This window comes from Vicia villosa, linkage group LG2 (assembly GCF_029867415.1).
Source record: "Vicia villosa cultivar HV-30 ecotype Madison, WI linkage group LG2, Vvil1.0, whole genome shotgun sequence".
Classification (NCBI taxonomy): Eukaryota; Viridiplantae; Streptophyta; class Magnoliopsida; order Fabales; family Fabaceae; genus Vicia; species Vicia villosa.
Window position 1 is genome coordinate 172,358,327 of NC_081181.1, and position 27,231 is coordinate 172,385,557.

Here is a 27,231-nt window from a genome sequence, read left to right on the forward strand (position 1 = left end):
AAATTAATTCCACAATCTCTTCCCCAATTTCATTTCTCCAAACTAATATAAAAGATTATTATAAATTCCCATAAAAAATATTATTATAAATTAATAATTTTCTAGAAAATATTTATTTTTATATATTTTTAATAATTATCAATCAAATTTATTATTTACTGATAAAAAAACTATCAAAAATTATTATAAAAAACATTTCATTTTTTAAATATAAATACTTTTTAGTAAAAAAAAAAGTAACAAATAAATAAATTTTTAAAAAGAAAGTTCCTTATTAAAAAAGTAATCTTGTTTTACATAACTTTAAAAAAGTAATCTTGTTAAATAGATTATTATAATATGTTTTTAATAATATATATCTATATATAATCTGTTTTTATTAAAACTAATATATATATATATATATATATATATATATATATATATATATATATATATATTATTTTAAAAATTATATATACAAATTATTTCTATTTTCCTAATAACAGATTAAATAAAAAATAAATGTATACTATATTAAATTAAAACTAATATTTTTTTTCAATAAAATGTATATTTTATTTTAAAAATTATATATAATAGATATAACAAATTTAATAACATATTTACAAATTATATATAACAGATTTCAATAAAATGTATACTAGATTTAATAACACATTAAAGTGTATAACAGAACAAATTATACCTACAAATACAAAAACTATACCTAATAACACATTAAATAAAATATAAACGCTAAAAATACCTCTATCTTCCTCTATTATTTCTTCAAATGTTCCTCTGGGAGCTCCTTCAAACACACAAATAGTACCTACAAAAAACAGATTTTTGTTAACAACAAAATTATTGCATAACATATTTTATAAAATGAAATAAGAAATTAAAAGGGTTCGGAGATATACCTTGTAATTGAAATGGTTAATTTGGAGAAATGAAATTGGGGAAGAGATTGGGGAAGAAGAGATGAAGAGAAATGAGGATTGGGTTTGAGAGAAATGAAGAATGGGTTTGAGAGAGATGAAGAATGGTTAATTTGAGTAATGAAGATGTGTATGGAACACGGAGCAAAGAGTGAAGGAAATCTGGGAAACTTATAAGATACCCAGCGACATGATAGACACGTCGCTATTTCACACATGAAGAACACGTCGCAAAACACCAACGGTCATATATTTACTGCAAAAGTTGCAAAAGTCTGCAAGTCAACTACGTGCAAATCACGTCGCTAGTTTCACACGTGCAGATCACGTCGCTACCAAGGCAACGGTCAACAAAAGCCTAATCATTGTCTGTTTGAGTCAGAAAACTTTATTAGCAACGTGGACATAATGTCACTAGTTTGAATTTCAAAATTTTCAAACTCCCCCCATTTGAAATCCACCGCCCATTTTTTTTCCAGTTAGCGACGTGTTATGCACATCGGTATTTTTTTTTAAATAAAAACGCTGACACACACAATTGTAACGTCGTCTGTAATATTTTATGAATATAATATGTAGTGACGTGATTATCACGTCGGAACAATCATAATTTTAACACGTGATAATCACGTCACTAAATTAAGCATCTGGAGAGCTTGTTTCTTGTAGTGACCACTTCAAGAATTTTCACAATATCTTTAAGAAACTAGAATACTCTATCATAAGGAATATATTTCACTAAACCACTTCAAGAGTTTCTCAAATAATATCTAAAAAAACAATGCTTGAAAATAAAATATTACTACAAATTGTAAAAGGAAATAATACTTTAGAAAAATCCAATAGATACAAACTAATAAAAACGAGTACATTAAATACTAAAAAATACTTATAATAAAATCTGAAATAAGATAATCTACCCTTAATCCTAATCCTAATGAAAATTAATAAAAGATAACCAATGATATTAACCTACAAGCAGTTGTCCTCAAACACAAGGGGTGAGATATCATTCATTATAAAGAAAAGTATGATAATATTCAAAGTATGGTAAGGATCATACATATATCACCACATCTCATCACAAATATCTTACAACAATTATCGTCGCTAAACAACTTATAAAACAGCAACGATATCAATAATCAATTATGACAACATACTCAATTCAAAATTATAACATCAATGCATCACATTAACATCTCATTATCATATCACAATGACCATCTCATCATCTCATAATTTAAACACAATTCAATGTAATTTAAATGTGACTCGACTTATGTAAATGCATGTGGTACCATTTGGCGTAAAACTCCCACCGTCTCAAAATTTGACATTGGGCACACTGTCGCTATTTGCCATTAAGGCCACCGTCACTTTTGCCATTAAGGCCACCATCGCTTTATGAAATAGATGTGACTCAATGAATGCAACTTCCACACAAACACAACTTTTACAACACATCACAAACATCAACTAAACATCATTATTTTTATAGTAATTCATCACTTCACAATCACGACATTGTAGTAACATCATACAACAATACATCATTTCACAATCACGTCACTATGTTGTAACGTCATACAACAATACATCACTTCGCAACAACATATACAACATCAAACAATGCAATTCAAGAAAAGGTTTTCAAAAGATAATCAAAGGTTTTCAATTCATATTCATTAGATATGCAGTGATTAGAGCTTCACGGAGGTTCAAACGACACTTAAAAGGAGTTACAAATCAAAAGATACATCATGTCAAAGTTTGAACAAGTTTTACACAACAGGGTCCGCTTAGCGACCCTTCAGCGCGCTTATGGAAACAAAACTTCAATAACTCAGCTTGAAGCGTGCTTCCCAGACTAAAAATAGAAGCGAAATAAAACCCCCACAGTAGCCCTTATGGCGGTTGAAACCCCCACAATAGCAATTTTAACGGCCACACTTTAACCAATCTTTTGTGTAGTAACTATGCATCCATTTCATCCAAAGACAATCCGTTTTACCATTCAAATTCCACAGCCACCTGATCTTGTTCCATTTCTTTCTAGGTGTACAAACCCTTGGCCAAACTATAGGAGACTTTCTAGACACTTTAACAGTACCCGACCGTAAAATAATCTACACACAACTTTAACTTAACGAATCACCTTTTTAGGTAAGGGATGCATATAATTATTACATCAATATTTATAAAGAAATAATAAAAATATATGTTTTATCTTAAAAACATTATATAATCGATTTAATTATACAATTAATAATTAATAATAATTATAACATGTAATTATAGAATATATAATATCTTTTCTCATCAACTTATTAATTATTAATCATATAATATAATAAATTTAAAAAGTTAGAAAATTAATTATCCAATATAACAATATTATAAATTAACAAAAAATTTGGAAAAAAAATCATGTTTCTAAATAAAAAGGAAATTACAATTTTATATTATTTTAATATAAATTTCATTACTTAAAAAAAGGAAAATGCTAACCAGTGCTCTTAGGGCAATCTTTAAGTGATTAAAATAGTAAGTTTTTTAAAATCATTTTTAGTATAAATCTCTATTATTTTGAAAGTAAAAAATCACATTATTTTTTACTAATTTTTTATTTATAGATTTATTATTTTTATAGTATAATATATTTTTTATGTTCTATATATTAGTTTATTAATTTATGATATTATAATATCATAAAATTATTATTTTTAACTTTTGTTAATTTATGAAACTTACAAATTTGTATACAAATTGAATTATAAGACATACGCTCCGATAAGTGGTCCCTTGGTCCGACCAACAACTTAGTGATTCAATAGCTTAACCAAATCGATAATTGATTCGAGTTTTAAAACATTGAAGAAAACTGAAACTATCTTGAATGAACTATCTTGAATGAATGAATCCATGATAGGTTTTGGATGAGATGCATGATAGTTGTTTATATACAAACACTCAAACATGTGATCTTGCTTAAGAATATAAATTCAACTTAATTATATTTATTTAATAAAAAATTATGGAAGACAAAAATTATCATTAATTATATAATATTTGATACTAAATACTAATGACTGTTTTACAATGTGAATCTCTTAGCTTACAAAAATAAAAACTTATAGTTTATTCTGTAGAGACAATTATTATCCATTATTTAAATATTTTGCTATAACTTGAAGCACTTGTACACTCTGTCGATAATCATCAACAACTCTTGCAAGTAAAGGACTGGTTTTATGTTGATGAAGACTATCAATACATTCAAATTACTTTACAATTTATTTATCTCACCAATTACGTTCTTAGGAGCTTTATAAAAAGATAACGTAAAGAGATAAACTATTCAGAACCGACTTTAAAAGTGTGATCCTACCACCAAAGCTAAGATATCTCTCTTTTCAAGAATTCAATTTTCTCCTAAAATTATCCAAAAGCGGTCTCCAAGAAGAGATCCTTCTAGGATTAGAACCAATAATAATTCCAAGGAATTTAAACTCTTTCGCCTCCAACTTACACAAAAGAAAAGAAGTTGTCACATCCAATTTAAACTCAATTTTCCTTGATTTTTTCCATATGCCATTCACAAATTCAGCATTTAATCGTCACACTTTCTTGTCACTTTTTAGAGTAACTATAATATTGATTCTTACTCTTCTTCTCTTCTGATTATAATTATAAGCAAAAATAATTATTTTTCTATTGATTAAAAAAAATTGTTAAATATAATTAAAAAATTTAATTTCATGACCAATTAAAATAAAATCAAATATTATTAATTATATTTGATGAATCAATTACCAACATTAAATATATTTTAATTAAATTCAAAATATATTAATAATACAAACATTAATTAATAAAAATTAACAATTTTTATTTATTATAACAATCAAGATTTAAGGTACTTTTTACTTATAATTAGGAGCCAATGGAGTATATTGTTAAAAAAAATACTACCAATTGTTTTAGAACCATAGCACAATAATAAAAAAGAAAATGAGAATTAAATAAAGTGTCTAGATATTTAAGTTTGCTTTAGAATTAATATTATTGTCCGAGATTTTTCTTTACTATTTTGTTAGGTTTTCAATGTTTAGATCTTTTGTTATATAATCTATTAGATATATTATATAATATAATATTTTTGGCATATTTAAGATATGAAATAATAAAAAAATCTTTAATTTTAAAGATAAAAAAATTTTAATTTTAAAGATAAATTTTTATCTCCGTGTAAAATTTACAATTTTTATGAATTAGAGTTTTAACATCCTATCACAAGTAAGGTGAGTTTTGAAATAGTAAAAGAAAACATTTTAAGAGGACTAGAGAAAAACTTAAACAACAAAATAAATACAACTCACTATCAACATGAAACCAAATAAAATAAAATCTAATAAAGGAGAAAAAATATATATAAAGCATAAGATAAAATCAGAATAGGTATTCAACATTATTCCTATATAAAATTTAAATAGAAAAATAAGGATAGTAATATGCATGTTCATTATATATACAATTAGTTTATCTAATAGTAAATTAAAGCATTGTTTCCATAAACAAAAGTATCATTTTAATTAGGGTTGATAAGCCAAGTTTCTCCTTTAATAAAATGAATTTCATTAAATGGTTGAGCTTCTTCATTAGAGAGATTTCGCGCCCATGGAGCTCTTCCAGAAAAATTGGATCCAGGTCCACTGCATTTGTACTCACCATAGTATACTGTATTGCTGCATTAATTAATTTACACACACCTATATAATAATTAATCCTTCATTGCATTTAATAAAGAATTGTATAAAGTAAAGAAATTGATGGAAAAATATTAAGAGTACTAACGCATAGTGTGTTCCATTCATAGTATCTTCCCATCCTTTGGGAAGAATAATCTCTTGCATATAGGTGTAAGAATAAATGACTCTGGAATATTCTCCCCATGGTCTTCCAAGGTAAATTTGACCACTACCTTTCACACTACATTTTTTAAAAGAAAATCCAGAATCTAATGATGAACTTGATCGCTTTTGAGCAGTAATATAGCCTATGTTCTTAGCAATTGAATTTATTCAGATGTGTTTTCAAATGATCTTTCAATTTTTTCTTGCTACCAAATACATTCTTTGCTTCATATTTTCTTGCTAATTCACTTTAGAAAAAATTATGGGAAACATGTTTATATGCATTGCTTCAGGGTGTATGGCTTCCGGAAGCCGTGACACCATAAGAAACGACGATGATAACGTTTGTCATCGTCGTTTCTTATGGTGTCACGGTTCTGGAAACCTTACATCCTGAAGCATTACATATAAGCATGTTTTCCATAATTTTTAGAATTTTTTTTAAAGTGAATTAGCTGAGAAAATATGAAGCAAAGAGTTGAATTTAAAGTGAACTAGCAAGAAAATATGAAGAAGCAAAGAGTGTGAAGTGAAGAAGCAAGAGTGTGGTCAAGTAGAATTTTGAACAGGTTATATATATTTTCACAATAAACTCAATGAACGTGGTTTTGTCTTTTGCATTCAATATTTTCACAATTACATAATATGAAAATTTTCACATGCTTTGACAATTCCAGCTTATATACATCACATCATATATATTTTTACAATAAACTCAATGAACATGGTTTTGTCTTTTGCATTCAATATTTTCACAATTACATAATATGAAAATTTTCACATGCTTTGACAATTCCAGCTTACATCATATCATATCACTGTACATCTTTTATTTGCTAAATGACAAAGACCATTGTTAAACTATTTTTATTCCTACTAGAAAAACATGTCTTCTTCTAAAAAAATTAATAATATATGTCATAGTTTTTTTTTAATATTTAAATTTAAATATATTAACTATTATACAATTATCTAGTCACTTATTGAATGGACCAATGATCCTATTTGGTATAAATTTAGACCCATGATATAAATTGAAAGGAGTTGCTGATTTGGATTTGATATATGAGATTAAACCAAAAAAAAAAAATGGTGCATTGAATTTTGTTTAGTGGTGAATGTTTCTGCATTTTTTATTAATGTTTTTTAAAAATTAAGTTTTTGTGCTAAATACTATTAGTAATTTATTCACACATTTTTTTAGTATGTTTTTATGCTCTATTTAATTTCTTTCATCTACCGAGAGGACCAGATTTATATTTTGCTAGTAATTTTCCCCTTATTTGGAAAGTGGTGGTTCCTACTAAAGTCAAGGCTTTTGGTGGGAGGGTGTTGCTTGATAGATTGCCTACAAGGGATTTACTCCTCTCTAGAGGAATTGGTTTCACTTCTCCTAATGTTTGTGGTTTATGTAATTTGGAGAGGGAATCCTTGTCTCATATTATTTTCTCTTGTCATGTTGCCCGCTTGGTTTGGAAAGATTTGGCTTTGTGGATTGGGTTTTCCGATTACGTCTGCGTGGATGTTTGGAGTAGTTACTTTGATTGGCACTCCTTTTGTAAGAAAAAGAAAGTGAATTCCGGGAGGGAAGGGATTTTTTGGTTAGCCATTTCTTGGTCCTTATGGAAGGTGAGAAATGGCATCATTTTTCGGAATGATTCTTGGAGCGTTTCCGACATTATTTGGAGCATCAAAGAGCTAATTTGGAGATGGTCTTTCATCGGGAATATTACTCGTACCAAATACAACTTCTATGAGTTTTTCAATACTCCTTTATTGTATCTTTCATAGGGTGTTTTTGGCGTGTAATCTTCTTCGGGGTTTTTGTTTTATAACCCGTCTTTTGTAATCGTTTGGTTTAGAACTTTTGGTTCTTTAATGAAATCTTGATTACAAAAAAAAGAAAATATACATATTTTTTATATGACTTTAAAAAACTCCAATTATTATATTTATGTTGGTAAGCAGGATCTGTCGTTGCTTGTTTTAATTTTCAAGGTTGTTTTGGGAATTCTGCTGTGTGAAAGATCCTACACCCGGATCTAGTGTACCTTAGGAATGTGGCATGAGACCGGGGAGGCTGTACGACATGTATCGTTATGGTTGAACTGGTGGCCACCGTTAGTGCGACACTTTGGTTTGTCCTGATGGCCCTTGAATATGATCGAGGAGGCATTTGGCTGCCGCGTGGTGTCACAAGCACTAATTCGCCCTTAGAACCCTAGTTGAACTTGACTTTGGCCTATAGGAAGTAGCGAGATAGCTGGCTTTGGATTCCTGACTGAAGTCGGTTGATACTCGATGCTACACTCATTGAGATTGGACTCTAGGGATGCTTTTGGCTGGCCGATCGAGTGCCATGTTGAGACAATGCCCGCGAGAAAGATCAGGGATATGAGCACTATAGAACCTGGTTACTTTTTAGGACAGGTTAAACCAACTAAACAAAAGGAAGGAGGGTATATACCTATGGACTTCATGCAAGCCTACCCTTAAGGCAACTGTGTGACTTGTGTGACTTGTTTGTGTTTGCTACTTACCTTCGTTTCCTTACAGGTTTTGTTAAAAGGACTTGTTTGTCCTTACTATCTCACACAATGCCTAATGAACTTCATTCGCATAACATCATGACATCATAAGCATAACATGATTTAACTAACCCTTTCGAGGATCTTAGGAATTTAGGACGCACAGTTTAAGGTGCCCTTATCAAAGGTTGATTTCCTAATCAAGGGGCAAGAGGATTTACTTTCCTCTAGCCGCATACCCTCCAATTCAAAGGCTTAGCACCTATCAAGGGGCAAGAGGATTTATTTTCCTCTAGCCATGTACCTTCAAATTCAGAAGTATCCCGAGTCAGAGGCGATGACCCACTTGATATGGTGAGATTGATTCTTAAAGAAGGACGCTAAAAAAGGAAAGCCAAGGTTCTCCGGTTGAAGCTGTGATTGATTAAGTTTCTAACTAAATTCCTTAAGATCCTCGAAAACACTGCATTTGCATTCATAACATCGCATAACAGGTTTCTTACAATGAGTCTCTTATCCGTCCTCGCTGTTTATTTCACGCATCATGAATCTCGAACAATCAGTTAAGGATCTCCAAGCTCAAAATGGTGAATTCCAAGCCTTGATGTTGAATTTGTCCAAAGGGCAAGATGAGCTGAAATCCCTTCTGACTAAGAAGGAAAAGAAGACCAAGAAATCTAAAGGTGTTCTTAATCTGGGAAGAAGGTTCAAAGGCCCTCTCAAAAAGGTTGAAGAAGCTGAAACTCCCAAAGAGAGTAAGAAGACTCTGGTGAAAAAGCTTAGATCGATCTTACAACTCAGGGATGCCGAAGCCTCTAAAGACAGTGATGAGGATGAGCAAGATGATGATGCTAGTATCAAAACTGATGCAAAAAGTAACCATGATTATGCCAAACTCTCTGAAGAAGAAGAGGACTATTACCATGATAACGAACATCCCGATGACAAATACAAGATGTTAGAAGAGCGTCTGAGAAGCGTAGAAATTCAGAAGGTACCTCGGCTGGATTTTGAAGAGCTTGGACTCGTTCCTGGGGTCGTTATTCCTCCAAAATTCAAAACTACCGCCTTTTCTAAGTATGATGGAGTCTCCTGTCCCAAGATGCACTTGAGGTCTTATGTAAGGAAGATTCAGCCTCACACTGCTGATAAGAAGCTCTGGATCCACTTTTTCCAAGAGAGCTTATCTGGAACTCAACTCGAATGGTACTATCAACTGTAGAGTACCCACATCCGTACCTGGGAAGATTTGTTCGTTGCTTTTTATCAGCAATACCAATACAACGCTGACCTCGCACCAACTCGCGTGCAACTACAAAGCATGTCTATGGGACCCGAGGAAAGTTTCAAGGAGTTTGCTCAAAAATGGAGAGATCTAGTTGGAAGAGTCAAACCCTCTTTGGCTGACAGAGAATTGGTCGATATGTTTATGAGTACACTGACTGGTCCTTTCTATAATCATTTGCTGGGAAGTTCATCATCTGGATTCACTGAACTCATACTGATTGGGGAACGTGTCGAGAGTGGCATTCGAAGTGGTAAGATTCAAGTGGCTACATCCTCAGGTACTACAAAGAAGCACTTCCATGGGAGGTCATATTCCAATGATGTGTATGGGCAGAAAAGGATAAACCATGATCAATCTATTGGGGCAGTTCTAAGCTCCACACCGGCGCCTCAACAAGGTCGTCAAAACAAACAAGATACACTCAGACGTCAATTCACAAAGATCAATAAGTCGCTAGCTCAAGCCTTACAACATCTGCTAAAGGCAAATTTGATCACTCTAAGGGATCCTCCTAAGAATCCTAACACCTCTGCTCCTAGTTACAAACCCAATGCAAGATGCGCATATCATTCTAATAGTCCTGGACACGACACAGAGAATTGTTGGCCATTGAAGAACAAAATCCAAGATATGATCGACGCTGGTGAAATTAAGTTCGACTCTCCTGCAACTCCTAATGTGATCACTGCTCCCATGCCTAATCACAACAAGATTGATAATGCTGTGGATGGCTAGAAAGATAGACTTTTAGATCATTAGATGTACTTTCATTTGCAATTTCTTTCCTGTTTGTTTAAACATTCGGCTTATGATAGACATTATTTGTTTTAATAATCATCATCAGTGCATTGCATATGTTTGTCTTCAATAAATTATTTCTCTATTATTCGTTTTAAACTGTATTTTTTACTTTGCATATGTTTTGTGTTTATCCAACTCCTGTTAAGCTGTAAGCCTTCTGAGGGAGGATGACGAAAATGATACCGCAACCTCATACAGTATGCTTTGGAGCGGACTATGCTGATGATGTACAGGCATTGTTTCAATTCCTAAACAGTAGAGATATAAGGATGTTAATCCCTCGTCAACCCCTTTGAGCCTAAGAAGTAGAAGTTTCTCTCTTGTACTAATTAAAAAACCCTTGATCATAACCCGGGGCAGGGTAGTTCTCCGTTAATTTGGCTGTGCATTCTATTTTAAGAGAATCACTCGGTACACCTTTCAACAAAGGTTTCAACCACAAGCATTCATCCGCACACATCAAATAAGTGTTGGATATGTCAATCAAAAGCCAATGATGGTTCATCAATCATTAAGCGAGGCAGTCAATATCTTTCTAAAAGAAAAAAATTTAAAAAAACATATATACAAAGAAAAGTCTGCTAAGTCAAAAAACAAAAAGATGACTTAGGCAAAAACCAAGGCATCCCGCTGACTGTAATCTCAAAAATAAACAGTTCAGGCAAAAGTTAGGGATATCAAAAAGATGAAAACAGAGAAGTCAATAAATTCCTGAACAACACAATGTGACTGTCACCTCAAAAGTTCTCTTTGCTCGTGAACCATCATCATTATCAAAGGTGCAAATCCAAAAGTCTCTTGTAACCTGAATGCATAAGTTGAATTAACTGAGCTTAGGACTGAAGATCATCACGAAGAGGGGTGGGTACAATCAAATTTTGAGCCATTATCCTTTGTTTCTTAAACTGTGATCTAAGCCACGTTACAACCCTTGAAAGTCCTAACTGAAGCATGGTTGGTTCAAAAGCATACTGTCACCAAAAGGTATCCTGACTCCTTAAGGTTTACTAAAATGCTGAGTCGATATTTCGCTTCTACAAAAATAGCATGTTTGCCTATTTATTTAATTATTTTAATTTCTTTTGTCCTCCTATTTTTTAGGGTTAGCCATGTTTGCCTCCGAACCGATAATGCACTCACCCCATTTTTGTTTGCCATTTTTCCCACCTTTTCAGGGTTTGCCAAATGCCAAACCCTATTAGGGATCCGCTGGTTTCTGTTCCCCTTCCCCATATTGCTATTATTACTGTTTATATTAATTTGATGTGGTTAGTAATCCTAGGGAGTGACAATCATTTAATTGAATTAGAATCACCTAATTATAAGATAATATATTGAATTAATCACGTGATTGTTGCACCCACGCACACTTTTTGGTAATCCCTCTTGTTGCCTTGTTGCCTTGTTGCCTGTTGCTTTGTGTTTTTTCGTAGAATAGCCATGTCCCTCGAATACGAGGATACCTCAGCCATGTTGCCTCGATTAAGATCATAAGTCCCTAATGATGCTGCCTTCGATACACTGATATGATCTCGACCCTCGGAAGTTGCCTACAAAAGGCTGAGGTATCCTCTGGTTGCCTACGAAAGGCTATTCTGGTTCTTCCCTTAGACTACCTGCCTCTTTATGGCATGGGGCAGTCTTATGGCGAACGAACTCTCAATGACCCTTCAACCTCCAAATGAAAGGCTCACTGCCCTTTTATGGCATGGCTAGACCCTTTCACCCTGAAAGGCTAAAAGAACTGATTTTCTGCATTATTAAGGTAATTGCCCCTAATTGCCTTGCTCTGGCTAAAAGCCCATGGAAAACCATGGATACAAAGGGTGCCTTACACCATCCCTTTGCATAATTACCCCCCGGACCCTGTTTTTTTATTTAAAAGGTTTTTCCTGTTCTGTTAGCCTTTCTAATTAATTTGGATAAAATAAAAGTCGGTGGCGACTCTTGCTATCCGCACATTTCGATAAAATCAGTTCACCGTATTACAATATCATATCCTAAATAAATTCCCAAGTTCATAATTTAAATTCAAATTTTAAACATAGGTATCACACATAATAAAATAGTACAAAATTACAAAGTATATATTTGCAAACAAATTTAATCGCAATATTATCTAATTGAATAAATTATAATAAATAAGTTCATTGTCTACTAAATTTAATTTTAAAGAAGAAAAAATTATTTCAATGTTGGTATCTCCTTCTTTAATATCAAAATCATCTGCAACAAAATTAACTGCATCCGAAACATCTTTATTTTTATTTTATGTTTTTTTCTTTTATTTTTTATTTTAATTTTTCATTAAAATCATTAAAATGATGTTTTTTTAAGTTCTTAAAATTGAAAAAAATTAAAAATGCATTTAAATCACCGGATCTAGAAAACTGAAGGTTTTGACCGATTCACACCGGTTCAATGACATATCCGATCTAACAATCGAACCAGACCGGTTACCTGGCTGGTTCCCGGTTCAACCGGTCCGACCGGCCGGTCCGATCCAGTTTTTAAAACACTGTCCTTGAGTTTAGTTGGGTATTGATACCCTTATCCAATCAAATACTATGATTCAATGACATGTCATTTTTTACAATTATTTTATTTTAAAATAAATTCAAATATTAAATTAATTTTCACTTAGAGTACAAGTACCCAATTACTTATCATGGGTACCAAAGATTTTACCTAAATAAAATTAGGAGTGGGTACCTAAGAATTTACCTAAAATAAAATTACAAGTGGGTACCTAAGAACTTACCTAAATAAAATTACGAGTCAGGTGTCATTTATGAGACTTCTTTGCGGTGAAAATTCGAATAATATCAATATCATCAAGTGACTTAAATATCTCCTGCTCTGTGTAATCAAAACAAAGCAGTTATATATATATATATATATATATATATATATATATATATATATATATATATATATATATATATATATATATATATATATATATATATATATATATATATATATATATATATATATATATATGAGGAGGGATCAAATTACACCCGAAGAGTTACACCACGAGTTACACTCATTCAATAACTACATTTTGAATTAATATTTTTTAAATTCAACCGTTGGATTGAAACATAATATTATATAGATCATGCCTATAAAGTTTGAGCTTAATCTATAATGATTTACTATACGATCAAGATATCCAAAGATTAACGTCAAAATGAGCTTTCATATAACGTTAATTTATATATATATATATATATATATATATATATATATATATATATATATATATATATATTATATATATATATATATATATATATATATATATATATATATATATATATCAATTTAATAATAATACAATGCTATGTCATTGAAACTTTTTGTAAAAATCTATTTCTAAAAATTTACATTCAATTTTAATGTGAAATAATTTTGTATGATGTTTAAAACATTCACTTATTTTAGACCATCCTCAAGTCAATTTAGTAGTGGTAAAAATTATTCCAAAAACCTATATAAATAAATTAATTGAAATTAATGTATACCTCGTATAAGGACCTTCCAAAACCGAAGATGAAATCAACATAGCCTTGTATAAAGCAATTTTTGAAATTGTGAAGACCCTTATGATCATATAGAGTGACTTGAACTCCAAAGAATGAGCAATTATTGAAAAAGGCTTTGTTACCAAAAATACGAAGTGCAACCACCTGTTATATTTGGATGCAGAATATGAAGCAGATGCAGAATATGAAGCAGTGTTCTATTTTAACACAAATAAAATTAATGAGAAACTACCTCAAATAAATTTAATGAAGCACTATTCTATTATATGAAGCAGTGTTCTATTAAAAATACAAAATATGTAAAATATGATTGGAGTAATACTAAGTTAATTTATTTTTCATATAACTCAAATGCCATGTTAATTGTTATAAAATAGTCGGCATACACAGCAACAGTTGCAGTATTGAACGTCCCTAACGGACGGCCATCACTTTCAATGGTAGAATTTGAATCATTCCAGGTGATACACTACTAGAAAAAGTTGAAATAGCCACGGAAAATTTAAAATAATGTCATTATCTGAAGAAATTGATGTGATGTATAAAGATTTAAATAACACAATGAATGAAATAAATAAAAATATTATATTATTAATAGAAAATACCAATAAAATTGCCGATTATACTTTTAATAAAATAAAAAATGGTATTAATGAAATAAATAATATACATGAAACCATTGATGAAATTAATAGAGATAAAGAAATTGATGAAGATATAAATATTCAAAAAATTAGGAAAATTCTTTATCAATTAGAAACCTTGTTAAAACATAAAGAAAGTAATAGAAGTATAATAATAAAAGATTTAGAAGAAATATTAGTTAAAACAAAAGAAGTAAACCAACTAAAAGTAGTTAAACAAGAACCTATAACTACATTTATGTTAATAAACCCATCATCTTCATGGAGGGGATAATAACTGAATACATAGAAGCATTAAGAAGATCTAATGATATTGAAGAAATTAGACAATTGATGAAACAACTACAAATAATAGAAGACGAAAATAAACAAGTAGAAAAAATAGAAAAAATAGAAACTAAGGAAGAGAATGAAGAAGTAATATTAAATTATTTTTTCAAAAAGAGGATCTGAATCAGATATAGATGAAATATTTATGGAAAAAGGAAAAACAAGTAATTCTAAACAAAAAAGAAAACGTGAAGAGAGTTGGAATCCTCATAGTTCTTGGGAAAACTATGAATATGAAATTATGAATAAAAAAGGTTATGCAAAGGCCAGTGGAAAATGGACAAAAGTTGCGGAAGAATTTAAACCTTACTATGAAGAAACTAAATCTAAAAAATTATTAAACTTAGACTGTGTAAGAAATCCAGAGGATATACTACAAAGATGGTCTAATGATATGATTATGCTTATAGCAACCGATGAAAAATTCTCTAAGATAAATCTAATGGATGTCAAGAATTTAATAGCTTATAGAACAACAGGAAATGTGCTGAAATTCTTAACGAGTATTAATGATGAAACATGGAATCAATATATATGAATGGTAGAGAATAACAATCAACAATTTGCAAAACTAATAATGGAATTAATATATAAAGAATTCATAGGCTACAACACTCTTGAACATAAAACAGAAGTAAATAAACTTTTGCGAGAAAAGACAGAAATTCATCTAATTAATATGCAGATATGTAATATGTGTGAAATAGATAGTTTCATTTGTGAGTATAAAAAATACTATTATGAATTAGATAATGAGACTAGGGAAATATTTAGAGGAGTCTTTATATCCAAGTTACCATACCCACTGTTATACCCCAAAATTTGCCCACTTCTTTTTTCAGGAAAGTTTCAATATGAAAATTAAGAGTCTCATATAAACATGGATTTTTTCAAAATATCCTGGCATATGAAGAACTTGGTTTTCAGAATTTTTCTTACACAGTAACTTGGCTTACAGTGGAATTTATTCTTACGCAAACGCCAAATACTGTTCTTTACTTCACAAATACTATTTATTTATTTTACAGATAAATAGTACTAACACAGTTCATGCAGGGTTAAATCTTTTTGCAGGCGCAAAAGCAGGAAACTCACACTGTACTGGTAACAATTGTTTTTGTTTTCCCACTAACTTTTGTGCTATATTCCATTATTTTCAAAATCTTTTCAAATCTATCCTTTCAAATTCAAATCTCAACTTTATTCTATCCATCTCTCTTTTCCCAACAATACCTTACACTTTCTTTCAAATCTCACTACCACTCAAATTTCCTTTTGTACGGAATCACATCATTCCCCAACGTCTCTATCATCTTTCCATTCTATAAATACCTCTCATTCTTCCCACAAATCTCACATCAAATTCTAAATCATCTTTCAAATTCCTACCTCATAATCCATCATTTCTTCTTCCCTAGCAAAAATGGCAAAATGGATAGAAACACTGCTTCTTACAGTCGTCACCATTGCTACGGTGATCACAACTTTCTTCTGCCTACACAGTCCTGAGAAGTGTGGACCTGCAATGGTTGCACTCCCACTCCTCTACATGTTATTAATCATAGCATGGTTCGTCAACCGTCATTTTTAAAATTTGTCGTGTTTCTTATTTTCTTAAACGTACCGTTTATTCGTCGTACTTTTCAATATAGTATGTAATATTTATACTGTCAGTATTAAATGTTGTACTAGTTGTCATAATATTGCTTAATTACTAAGATAATATTTTGTGTATTTTCTGCCAGTCAAATATTTCTATTTCTGTGCATTAAATAATTTTCAGGTTATTATCGGTAATTTTGCCCGCATACCGTAAATATCAGTTATTTATTATGTTTCTGTTTTCTAACAAGTCATGTAAATAAATTTTCATGCTTCACACCAAACAAAAACAAAAATAACAACAAAAAAAAAAAAAAAAAAAGAAAATTAACTTTGACGGTTGATTTTTCACTTTAACTGCTGCTTCAGTACACGAACAGTCGGTTGACAGACAAACTGCAGACAGTACAATTCACAGTGATTTGTACAATCAATCAAATCAATCATTCACAATTCAAATTTCCAAGATTTTTGTGTTAGAAGTCTTCTGAATATCACATGATTAGCAGAAACTCAACACTGCACAAAAATCAGGTACGCTTAACTGCCTCCTATACAGACAGTCCCTAATCAGGGTTTTTCTTGTTTTAACAGGAGCAACAAGTTTTGAGAGCTCAAATGGATTTCATATACATCCATACATCTCAAAGTACCATCATACAAATTTTCAAACTTCAATTCACTCAGACGCACCTTCAGCAGCTCAAACAATCAACAGACGACCCGTTTGACCAAAAAAGTCAACTGACAGTCAAAAATGAAATTTTTTGTCAAAGTCCATATTTTGTCAAAGGATTCAACATTTGATCATTGGATGATCACAATTCATCAAGGAAAGATCAAAAATCAACAAAACCCTAAGATTCAAAATTAGGGTTTTTGCCTGAAAAGTCAACTCAACTTTGACTGATCATAACTCTCTCATCCTTCATCCAAAAAATGTCAACCAAAGCTCATTTTGAAGGAAATTCAATTATCTTTCAAATGCAATTGATCCCATGGTCATAGCATTCACCATTTGAAAAATATGGCCAAAGACATTACAGGTCATTTTCAAAGTCAACAAAAAGACACTTTTTTCAAATGGACACACAAGGAGAACCAAAAATCATTTTGATATGAGACCAAAGACATTGGTTAGAGGACTCTTTGAGGTTTCCAAAAAGTGCAAGATCTCCTTCATATGACAAAAATTGAAGGATTTACACCTTGTTGAAGTTGGCTAAATTTTGGGAAAATGCATGAAATCAACATTGCTCAAAAATGTTTTTTTTCCAAATGAGTCCAAGTTTTTATGGTCCAAACATCTTTGCCATGTTACTATGGGCCTCCCACGACCAAGACAAAGCCCACATCTTTATTGGCCATTTTTTGCATAATTTTATCTTACTTTAAGATTAAAATTAAAAGGAAAATGCATGGATAATGGTTGCTTGGCCTCCAAGTATGACTCACTTCAAGGAATCTTCATTTTTTCTGCAAGAATTGAAGAGCAAGACAAGAGCATTGAATGGAGTCAAGCTTGGTCAACAATTCAAAGATTTTTAATATTTTAAAAATCAAACTTTCAACAAAGACAACAAAGCTTCTTAGCTTGAGTTCCAAGCAACTTTGGGCTATAAAAGAAGCATCATACTTCAGCAAAAGGGGGGACACACGAAATAGGGCAAGAGTATAGCAAGAAATATCACAAAAATTCTCAAAATTTGCATATACTTTGTAATTTTCAAATTCAAATTTCCAATCAATATCAATACCAATAAACACTTCTAATCATCTCCTCAAACATTATAGAGTAAGATTGAGCTCTAAATATAGACATATGAGAGTCGTATAAAGCACTTAAAGCTCTTCATGTACATATGAGTTTTATTTTCGTTTTTGTATATGCAACTAATTTCACTGCAAACTAACCACCCTAACATCCTTATGGGGACCTATATGTGTGATCTGGGCCTTAGCATGAGTGTTCCAACGTGAGGATCAGGCTCCACCATTAAAACGAGTCCATGAGTGTTTAAGCTTCATCTTCTTCGTATCCATAGCTAGGAGCTTCAAACCTTAAAACAAATGACATATTTGGATTCAGGACACTCTAATTAGTGGATCTGGGTCACTTGTTTCTATTGCTAACTCGTATTTTTTGCAGGTTCATAGGTTGTTAAAAAACTGGAATTTTAACGTCCAAATAGGGGAGGTTAAAAACCCCCGCTATTTGAAGCTGAAAACCTCACTTCTGGAGGTTGAAGACGACCACGCGTCCAAGCGTGGTTCGTCTGACTTTTCAGCGCGCCAAGGTGGCCCTTCCCTCAAATCTTATTCGCTGGTCAATCCAGCGTGGGCCCCTGCAAAGACTTTGAATCCCCTTGGATTCAGTGTACACCATCATACCATGCACCTACAAATCTGTGCCCTTGGATCAATCTCAAAGCCAATCCAACGCCTCACACATGCAAGCTCACCATGCTCCTTCATTAATTGCCACACCAGATCAGTATCCTTATATTTTTAATTTTATTTTCTATTTTTATTTTAGTTTCTTTGATAAATTAATTAAAAATAGTTAAAAACTTCCAAAAATTCCACAAAAAAATATTTTAAACTTCTAAAATAATATATTATTTTATGAAACAAAAATATTTTATTTTTCTTCAAAATTTCAATATTTTTCATAATTAATTAGTATGTATTTGTATATTTGCTTATTAATTATTTTAATTAGTCAAAAAATCAAAAAAAAAAATTGTTCTTTGTGTTAAATATTGTTTATATATCATAAACTAATTTTGTACATATTTAGGATAATTTTCTCTTTAAGTTTTAATTATTTGTGTAATTATTTGCATAATTATGTTTTGATTAACTTAAAATATCCAAAAACAAATTTCAAAAATTCCAAAAAAAATTAGTTTTGTTCTAAAATCAATTAACAAACATTTTGTACATATTTTTAAACTTATTTGCTAGGTTTAATCATATTTCCATCTTTTCTTTATTTTAAATTAATTAATAATGCATTAATTATATTTAAAATAAATCACAAAAATACAAAAATATGCCTTTTATTTCTTGCAATTTAAAATTCCTAGATAAATGTATAGGATGTCAAATTCATGTAAATAGGCTAGTTTACATTTCCCGCACAATCGATGTAATAGCGTAGATTTACTTTCTGCACTTTACATTTCCGCATTTTAATTTCCAGCACCCATATAAACTGCGTGTATGTCAAAGATAAAACTGAACCGTCAGATCACTAACTTCAAAGATAAATATCTGAATTCAATCACAATCACATTTGCACCTCCTAGGGTAACCCCTTTTCACTCTTTTCAAAATCAAAGTTACATTTCTACTGTTTCGAGTACAAAATCGAACCTTTTGTTTATATCCGACGAATGGATAGATTTTTAAAGGGAACAAGGATAAAGACCTCCTAACTCAGGGTAGACCTCCTAGTTTGCTTGCTCAAAATCAAAACAAACAAAATTCTCATACACTGTTGTTTTTTTAAAACGAATTTTCCAAAAGACAATATTTTGTATACATCCAAACACGGATCATTACAAAATTAACGATCTTTTCAAAACATCTTTCGAAAGATAAACAAGCATTTGTATATATCCGCACAAGGATCATTACAAATTCTATTTGCAAAGGTATTTCAAAAACACAGGTAAAGCATTCCGAATCAATTGAAAAGTAAAGCAAATGAGCTAAGCAAACTAAAGAGCCCATGGATAACCATGGATACAAAGGGTGCTAACACCTTCCCTTTGTATAACCTACCCCCTTACCCAGAATCTCTCAAAGGTCTTTTTTCTGTTTCTTTTATAAACCTTTCCTTCATTGGATAAAATAAAAGGTCGGTGGCGACTCTGTAAACTTTTTCAAAAGTGACGCGAAAATGTCCGATCGACAAAAAAGAGTCAGTTCACGTATCCCACCCACGGAGGGGTATGGCCCGAAAGGACGGTCCACAGAACTGGCGACTCTGCTGGGGAATACAAATTCAAAATGTTTTCAAAAGGGGTTACCTTTAGAGTATAGATCATTTCGATGTTTTCAATTGTTTGATCTGATTGCTTTACTTTTCACAGGTTTGCTTGGGTACTTTGCTTGTGTGAAAGATTCTAACCCGAATCTCGAGATACCTTAAGTATATGACAATAGACCAAGGAAACTGTACGGCATGTACCGATACGGTTGATCTGGTAGTCATCGTTAGTGTGATACTTTGGTTTATACTGATGTCCCTTGAAAGCGATCAAGGAGTATATTAGGCTTCCGAAGTGTCATTAACACTAATTTGTCTTAGAACCTTTTAGTTGAACTTGACTTGTGGCCTATTAAGTGGCTAGCTTTGAAATTGATCGAAGCTAGTTATCCTCGAGGAATATTCTTGATCGGCCGTCCGAGCGCCGTATTGAGATGTTGTCTCCAAGGATCATAGAACCCGAATACTATTCTAGGACAGGTTTTCAACCAACTCAACTTCAGAGGGGAGGGTATCACCTATCAACTCCATGCAAGCCTTTAAACCTAAGGCTATTGTTTGATTTGTTTTTGTGTGCCACATGTTTGCATCATAAGCATATCATTTTTTGCACCAGACACTTCAAGGATCAAAGAGTTTACCTTTGTTTTTGCAGGTAATGGCTCCCGCCACCAAAGATTACATCCGAATCAACATCTCAACGATACCGTCTGAGCTAAAAGACTTGGTGTCAGAATTCCCCAGGAATGTTCAATTCACTGAAAAGCATGGTCACCTACTCCATTTGGTTACCTCAAAGTTTGAAGAAGACATGATACGGGTCCTGTTCCAGTTCTTCGACCCTGAACATCATTGCTTCACATTTCCTGATTACCAGTTGGTACCCACTTTGGAAGAATTCTCTGAATTAATTGGATTACCAATCCGAGATCAATTACCTTTCACTGGTTTAGAAAGAAAACCAAAACCTGAAGTCATTGCTGCTGCTTTACATCTGCAAAAGTCAGAAATCAAATCCAATTGGGAAACAAAGAGTGGAGTTGAGGGTTTGCTTGCCAAATTCTTACTGGAAAAGGCTCGACTACTGCTAGAAAACAAAAGTTATCCAGCTTTTGAAGAAGTTATGGCTCTTTTGATCTATGGGTTGGTTTTGTTCCCTAATTCCGACCAGTTCATAAGTGTACACATCATCAACCTTTTCCTAATCCGTAACCCGGTACCAACCTTGCTGGGAGACATTCTACATTCTCTACACACTCGTACCATGAAGAAACGAGGAACTCTCATGTGCTGTATACCACTACTGGCTAGGTGGTTTACATTTCATCTTCCCCGATCAGTGTTGAGAAATGAACAAAGAATGCAATGGTCTCACAGGATTATGTCTTTGTCTCATTCAGATATCCGGTGGAACAACTTCTTTCAAAGAGACATTACTATCATTGATCATTGTGGAGAGTACCCTAATGTGCCACTCCTTGGCATCAAAGGAGGCATCACTTACAATCCCTCTTTAGCTCTACGCCAATTCGGATATGCAAGGAGCAATGGTCCTCATGACATGATTATCCATGGCATTGTGTTTGATTACGAGAATGATTCTCATAGACACCGACGAAGGTTCATACATGCATGGGGCAGTGTCTATAGAATAGAAAGCAATACTCTGGGGCAATGGAATTCTATTCCTATGGAACCCTACCTCAGATGGGTCCGCACTCATGCTCAGAAACTCCTTATGCCATATCCTGCTGTTCTACCTGTGACTATTGAATCAGAAGTCGAAGGTTACGAACCTCAAGTTATTCTACACCCGGATATGCCAACTGACTTGGAAGAGTTGCAAAAATCCTGGGTTCAACTCAAAGAGGAAAGAGACACCTTCAAATCATACTGTCAAGACTATGAGAGAAGGATATTGGAGCTCACCGGACAGCTTCAAGAAGAGCAACAGATCAACACATTCCTGGGGGCAAAGAGAAAGCGTCCACGGGAGACCTGAAGGATCATTCCATTTTATTTCTGTCTTGTAAGCCCAAATGAGGCAAATAAAAAAGAAGCAAAAAAAAAGAAGCAGAAAAAGAAAAAAGAAATAAATTGATTAACTAACGTTTGTTTCTTCTTTAACAAATCTAAACTCTAAGATCCTTGAAACATTGCACACACATTTCACTTCATGCATTGCATATACATTTCATACATTGCATTCATATACATTGCACATACATTTCATACATTGCATACACATGGCATCCAGTCATACACATTTCATAACAGGTTCACATGACGGATTTCTCATCTTCTCGCTGTTTATTTCAGTCAGAAGAGATGGAATCCGAAATGAGCATCAAGAATCTCGAAGCACAGAATGCCCAAGTTCAAGTGGCAATTCTGGAACTGGCAAAGGGGCAGCAAGAACTGAAAGCCCTGATAATCAAGAAGAAAAAGAAGCCCAAAGGATCTGTAGGTGTGAGTCACCTGAGAAGAAAGATCAAAATTCCAGTCAAAAAGTTCACAAAGCCACCGATCCCTGAAACAGTCGGTGATGATGAACAAGAAGATAATCAAAGCAACCAGGGTTCTGCTAAACCCTCTCTCTCTTCAAATGAAGAAGAAGATCATTCTGGAGACGAACAGGATGATGACAAATACCAACAGTTGGAGGATCGTATGAAAGCTATGGAAATACAAAAAATACCTGGCTTAGATTTCAATGATCTGGGACTCGTGTCGGATGTTGTCATCCCTCCAAAATTCAAAGTTCCAACCTTTGCAAAGTATGATGGAGTTTCTTGTCCAAAACTACATTTGAGATCTTATGTGAGGAAGATACAACCTCATACAACAGATAACAAATTGTGGATTCACTTTTTCCAAGAAAGTCTGTCGGGTACACAACTCGAATGGTACTACCAGCTAGAAAATACCAAGGTTCATACTTGGGAAGAATTAGCTGCTGCTTTTTACAAACAGTACCAATACAATGCTGATCTTACACCCACTCGTACTCAATTGCGAGGCATGTCTATGGGACCAAAAGAAAGTTTCAAAGAGTATGCACAAAAGTGGAGAGATATGGCTGGAAGGGTTCAATCACCCTTATCTGATCGCGAACTAGTCGACATGTTCATGGGCACTTTAACTGGCCCATTCTATAGCCATTTGCTGGGAAGTTCATCATCAGGTTTCACTGACCTAATACTGACCGGAGAACGTGTCGAAAGTGGCATTCGAAATGGAAAAATTCAAGTAGGATCCTCCTCTGGTACTACAAAAAGGCCCATCAGAAATGAGGTCAATACAGCGCAAATTCAGACAAGTCACAAAAGTGATCAGCATCAATCTGTAGGGGCAGTTATGATCTCCGCATCTGCACCTCAAAAAGATCAACAGCCAAAATATACGCATCGACCAGATGCACCAAGAAGAACTTTCACCAAAATCAACATGCCAATCTCTCAGGCATTGCAGCACTTGCTTAAAGCGGATCTGATCACATTAAGGGGTCCTCCGAAGAATGTCAATACTTCTTCTCTGAATTATCGCCCTGATGCAACATGTGCCTATCATTCAAACTGTCCAGGACATGACGCAGATCACTGCTGGGCCCTGAAAAATAAAATCCAAGACATGATAGATGCTGGAGAAATTGAGTTCGATCCTCCAGAAACTCCAAATGTCATCACAGCACCTATGCCAAAGCATGACAAAACTGTTAATGCTATCATAGACACAGTTTACATTTATGATGTGAACGAAGTATCAATTCCACTCCTCGAAGTCAAAAGAAAGTTCATCCAAGCTGGTTACTTTCCAGGTTGTGATCCCGACTGCTTTTATTGCTCACGCCAACCCAATGGTTGTGAAAATCTAAAGATGGGAATTCAAAAACACATGGATCGCCGTATCATTATGTTTGAGAGGCTCCCTTCTATGGACATGTTGGGCAAAGTCTTTGCCAACGGGATAAGAATGGAAGACGTCTCAGTGATCTCCAGCTTACCATTCAAAATCTCTACCAAGGCTCCATTCAAACTTTCTGCTACACTCAAAGTGGCATCAGTAGTCATTGCTAGACCAACTCCATTTCCATACTCCTCAGACAAAGCTGTCCCATGGGGATATGACACTAATGTTTACATTCATGGAGTTAAGCAGGATCCCTCGACTAAAGAGGACGCAACACTAACTACTTCAGCTGTAAGTAACATTGCAGGCACTAGCAAGATCACGAGAAGTGGAAGAATCTTTTCACCAGAAATTTCTCCAAATATTGCTGCTAGTCCAATCCAGGTTCCAATTCCTATTCCAGATATCAACACTCGAGGCAAAGAGCCACTGATCGAACCAGTTCAAAATCCGGTAGAGATCACTGCTGAGGATCCATCAAAGCAAGAGATGGACGAAATATTGAAAATCATCTGCAAAAGTGATTACAATATTGTCGAACAACTGGGGCATACTGCTTCAAAAATCTCAATGTTATCTCTGCTAAAATATTCAGAAGCTCATGCTAAAGCTCTAATGAAGTTCCTTCAAGCTGCGCATGTGCCTCAAGAAATCCCAATCGACCAATTTGAGAATTGTGTCACCAGTCTTACAGTGCCCAATGGTCTTGGTTTCTCTGATGTGGATCTAACTCCTGCTGGAAGAAATCACAACAAGGCCCTGCACATCTCTATCGAATGCAACGGCACCACTCTGTCTCATGTGCTAATAGACAATGGTTCCTCTCTAAACGTGTTACCAAAGGTAATACTGGAAAAACTTGACTTCAAAGGAGTTGTGCTACAACCAAGTGATGTGGTTGTAAGAGCCTTCGATGGGTCAACAAGAACGGTGTACGGAGAAGTTAAGCTCCCAATCAGAGTGGGCTCTCAAACTTTCGATGTTATCTTTTCCGTAATAGACGTTCTTCCAACATACTCCTGTTTACTAGGACGCCCTTGGATACATGGGGCAAACGCTGTAACTTCTACCCTGCATCAGAAGTTAAAATACCCAGTAAAAGGAAAGGTTGTCACAGTCTATGGCGAAGAAGAATATATGGTCAGTCACTTGAGCAACGACAAGTATGTTGAGATGGAGGGCGAATCCATCGAAACTCCGTATCAAGCTTTTGAGGTTGTATCTCCAGATATCTCTACCACCAAGCATATTCCTGCTACTCCAGCTACAACTATGGCTTCTCTCAAAGATGCCAAAGCCATGATTGAACAGGGTGATCGCACAGTATGGGGACAACTCCCTGATATACCCTACAAGTCCGACAAGCTAGGTCTGGGCTATAATGGTGAAAATCAAAAGAATGATCAAAATCCTCGCTCTGAAGGGTTAATATCACACTTCGCCAGCCAAGAAGTAAACGCCATTGATGATGAAGGGACATACTTGAACCACATCATTCAGCCATATCCAGACGAAATTCCACCCATTACCATGGGAATGTGGGATGCTGTGGGAGGACCAAATGACGGTTACAACTACCAGTATATCACACCTCAGAATTCTTACATTGCTCTGGAAGATCTTACTCCAACAGAAGAGGGTAATCAAAATGACGGAAGTATCACAAGTCCCGTCACTCAGCAATATCAAAATCCACCCAAAGAAGTATGGGACACGCTAGGAGAACCCAGCGGCAAATACAACTATATGGTGAAATATTCCGCTCCTCCGAGCTTTTCAACTCCCATCAAAGACATTGTCCCGACTGGATGGGACGAACAGTACGACGACAACTTCGCTCTTGAAGAAGCCAGGAAGATGCCAAACAACGAAGGTTATTTTCTGTCACAGTACACTCCTTATCAGGATGCACAAGTCTCTATTCAAAACATCATTCCTACTGCATGGGACGGCCTTATCAAGCATCTCGCTCAGCCAATAGAGGGACCTCCACCTGGATTCTCATATCCAACAAATCATCCAACTTATCCTGAGGAATTACCTACGCATTTTCCCACTAGCGGAATCAATGCTACGGAAGACGAAAAGAACAACTGCAACTGGAACAGCTGGGTGCTCCCTGATTGAACAACTGGAAAGCAGAGGATGTGATCTCCTTTGATCAGGAGTAAATGCCATTTCCTGTTTTCTTTGTGCAAAGATAAAAGTGGTTCCTGAACAATCGAACCATGAGCTTGAAAGCCGTGTGCCTTAGCACAACGGTCCTTCTATAAAAAGGGTTTGTCATATCATGATTATGTGCATTCAATAAAATCATGGGATGCTTGCATGTTCAAAATTTTGTGATCCTTTTTCTTTCTTTATTCGCTTTCAAATAGCTATGTTTTTCTCTTCATACACACTCACATATCTACCATGCAGATTCACATACACGCTGGATCCAGTCAATAACGACTCTGCTATTGCCCGTCATGACTTTGAAAATCCGATCTACCAAACTGAGGACGAAAGTGAGGAAGATTGTGAAGTGTCAAGAGAAATTGCAAGACTTCTAGAACAAGAAGAAAAAGCCATACAGCCTCATGAGGAGCCGATTGAGGTCATCAACTTGGGCAGTGACGAAGAAAAGAAAGAGGTCAGAATTGGGGCTGACTTAGAAAACAGTGTCAAGCAAAGACTGATTCAATTGTTGCAAGACTACGCCGAGATATTCGCCTGGTCTTATCAAGATATGCCTGGCCT

The 27,231-nt window shown here is 33.8% G+C and overlaps 2 pseudogenes; one reads left to right on the forward strand and one right to left on the reverse strand.

Moving 5' to 3' along the window:
• Nucleotides 1-5,405: 5,405 nt before the first annotated feature.
• Nucleotides 5,406-14,436, reverse strand: LOC131650664 (probable pectinesterase 53; annotated as a pseudogene).
• Nucleotides 14,437-15,126: 690 nt separating this feature from the next.
• LOC131650665 (uncharacterized) overlaps nt 15,127-27,231 on the forward strand; it is a 32,561-nt pseudogene continuing 20,456 nt past the window's right edge.